The following is a 3417-nucleotide window of genomic DNA, read 5'->3' on the forward strand; positions in this document are numbered from 1 at the left end:
GATGGCTGGATGGCATCACGGACTCGATGGACGTGAGTCTGAGTGAACTCCGGGAGTTGGTGATGGTCAGGGAGGCCTGGCGTGCTGCGATTCATGGGGTTGCAGAGAGTCAGACACGACTGAGAGACTGAACTGAACTGACCCAATGGAAGAACTGAGAGTAACATAGTAACAGAGTCAGTTCAAGAATCCAGATCTGAACCCCAATTGGTGGTTTTTCTTACTTTTCCCAGGGTCTCCTGAGATCACTACTCTGTGGAATGGCGGGCTGGAGCTGAGAGAGGAACGTACCGCAGATACTATAATGCGGAATTTGAAATCTGCACTGACAGCAAAGGAAAGCCATCAAATACTTTTAAGGAGGATCTGACTAGAACCATGGAATGGTCGCTGTGGTAGCCATGATGGAAGCAGACCTAGAGGCAAAGTGACAGATTAAAAGGCTAAAGTATGTTTCTCTCACTGGGACAAAGAACATTTAGCCTCTAAATTTTTCTTTCCTTGGGCTTCCCAGTTCCACCTGATAAGCTAAGAATGAGAATGGGGATTATCAGTTGTTTTCACAAGACTAAGAGCATGTGGGAGCTGAAAGCTTTTTTCCTGGAATTGTTCAGTGGGACCAAATTTGATATCTTTTTACAGAGCTAGAACTCTTCACACAGACTTCTTTAGACAAGCACCAGGCAAACCTGGAAAACTTACTACAGCAATAAGAAAAGGGAATTACTACAGCAATAAGAAAAGGGAATATATGAGGCAGATCCTAAAAATCCTTTCCAGAGAACTGCATTCACACAGGGAAGGGGGAAGGGGAGGAGAAAACCAGGCAAAGGCACCCACAACCTCCATCCCCATTCCAGCACCGCCCACCCGATACCCTATAATCTGGCCAAGCCAAACTGCTTTGCAGACACATCCTGCAGTTTTCTATCTCTATGTCTTTGCTCTCACTGTTTTCTCTGTCTGTAACGTTATCTCCTCATTACAGGCTCACCCAAGTGTCTGTCATCCACTATTGTCTCCATGATCAGTAAGAAATTCCTGCTTCATCTTACTGAATTCCAAGAGCACTTTATATTTCCTCTGGTACTTATCACATAATAATTTTTAATTAAATTATTTTATGCATATTTACCTCCTCTACTAGATTGGAAACTCATAAAGGATGGAGATCATTTCTACTTAGCATTGAAAGTGAAGTCGCTCAGTCGTCTCCGACTCTTTGCGACCCCATGGACTATAGCCCACCAAGCTCCTCCATCCATGGAATTTTCCAGACAAGAGTACTGGCGTGGGTTGCCATATCCTCCTCCAGGGGATCTTTCTGGCCTAGGGATCGAACCTGGGCCTCCTGCATTGCAGGCAGACGCTTTACCGTCTGAGCCACAGGGAAGTAGTTCTCCCAATAGAAACTGGCACAGAATGCAACAAATATTCCTAGGTAGACTAATCAAAAGTAGGGGTAGTTTTTAATGGTGTCTATGGGCCTATGTAAAGAAAAAGTACAGAAAAGATATGTAGTTATTCCTTGTTCTAAAGCCACAAACAGCCAGCAACCAAGCTGTAGTCAATTTAGTCAACAGTGCCACCTAGTGGGCACTGTGGGTAATTATTAAACCAGAACCACTACATCTTCACAGCTGCTTCCTTACTGTTAATCTTTAGGAAAACTGCACAGACTATGTTTTCCCATTTTTACATTTTTCCTAGACCCCATTTTTACATCTTTCCTAGCCCACATTTCCCATTTTACATCTTTCCTAGCTCAGTTAATCTCATTCCATATACCATTTCATAGGTGCATATAAATTCCCTTTAGCTTTTATTCTTCTGTTCCAATTCTCTGATAAACTGCCAGTCTAAAAATTTCTTAAAGCTTCTAAGCCCTCCATCTGTTCCTGCAATAGTTGCATTTTATACATTTTTAAAATTTACTTCAAATGAAATATTGTGTTTTTTAAAGTAGTAAATGAGCTAGACTGAGAACTTAACTACAATTTATAGCCTTGTTTTCAAGTGTTTCAGAATTAAAACTGAACTTTTAGAAGTTAATTCACTTATAAATTGTTGGTTGTCTGCTTTAGAATTTAAACTGACCTTTTCAAACTGGAAAAGTGGGCAAGAACAAAGAGGAACTTGGAAAATAATAATGGCTCACATTTTTATAGCTTTATTTGGTTTACAAAGTGGGTTTGTACCATCATGTCATTTGCCCTCCCCAAAACCTTGCAAGGTCAGTATGAGTTTTCCCATAGCACAGATGAGCAAGCAAGCTTCATAGGCTTAAAGTTACACATTTCGTAAGCAGCAGAGCAAGAGCTCAAACACAAGTTTTCAGGCTTCAATCCCATTGTTTTTCCACTACACCATATTTCCTCTGGGCTCACACACAGATATATTAAACAAACTACTGATGCAATTTGGTGAAGCAAGGGCACTAATTTCAACTTGGGAATGGAGGAAATATTCCCAGTCCAGGAAAAGGCAGGATGGTCCCAATGCTAGAATGTTCTATGTAAAGGAGCGGCCTAGCCAAAACTTCAAACTGTGGTCTGGCCTATCTTGGGGAGGAGAAGTGTTTAGAAGAAGAATTAAGCCTTGAGTTCACTTTTGGCCTTAGACATTTCACTATAATCGGTTTGGACCTACTTTCACAGAGACACACTAACAGGACGAAAGATGCTGACATTCTTCACACAGCTTTAAACTTAAATCCCATTCCTGACCACACTGCTGCTGCTGGTCATAGCAATATTTCTCTACATCCTGTAATTATTTAAGGAAGAGCACACTTAACATTGCATTGCCCTTCTATGCTAAAAATGTGTTCATTTCCACAGTTTTTAACACTCCATGTTGGCATTCTTTAAGATTCAGTACACTGGGGACCTCAAAAGTTTGATGTGTCCCAAGCCACTGCCCACCTTTTAGCAATCCTCTCCTTTTCCTAGGTCATTTTTTAAAGATCTTTATTATTTCACTCCTCTTTTACACCATTATTGGCATAGTGTCTGGTCCACTGTCTGGCTCTAGAAGGTGCTCAGGAAAGACATGTTTAATGAACAAGATAAACCCAAAGACACGAAATGTGTGGCCGCAGCAGGCAGAGATTTTTGACTCTACTGTTGAAAAACAGATTCTAACAGTTTGGACAATCTGAAAATGGACCCGGCTAGAAGTGCGGTAGTAAGCTTCTCGTCACTAGCGGAATGCAAGCAGAGCTCAATAGTGCCTCGGTCTGGGCAGGGGTGCGATGCACGCGGGTACGGGCATGAAAGGAAGCGTGAACCGGCATGTGGGTCCTCTAGTAGCCCCTCCACAGAGGGGCGCCAGGACTTGTGAAAAGCAGGGCGTGGCAAGGGTGTGTGGGGATGAGGGACACCCGAGGCCCAGGGGGCCAGGCGGGCTCCGGGTCTA

The 3417-nt window shown here is 42.8% G+C and overlaps 1 long non-coding RNA gene across 7 annotated transcripts in view; it reads right to left on the reverse strand.

Annotated features, from left to right (window-relative positions):
* The window catches only part of LOC104996294, a 116194-nt gene that overhangs the window by 32946 nt on the left and 79831 nt on the right, over nt 1-3417 (reverse strand). The gene's annotated exons all lie outside the window — the stretch shown is intronic.

Source organism: Bison bison, unplaced genomic scaffold, assembly GCF_000754665.1.
Source record: "Bison bison bison isolate TAMUID 2011002044 unplaced genomic scaffold, Bison_UMD1.0 scf7180017864291, whole genome shotgun sequence".
Lineage (NCBI taxonomy): Eukaryota > Metazoa > Chordata > Mammalia > Artiodactyla > Bovidae > Bison > Bison bison.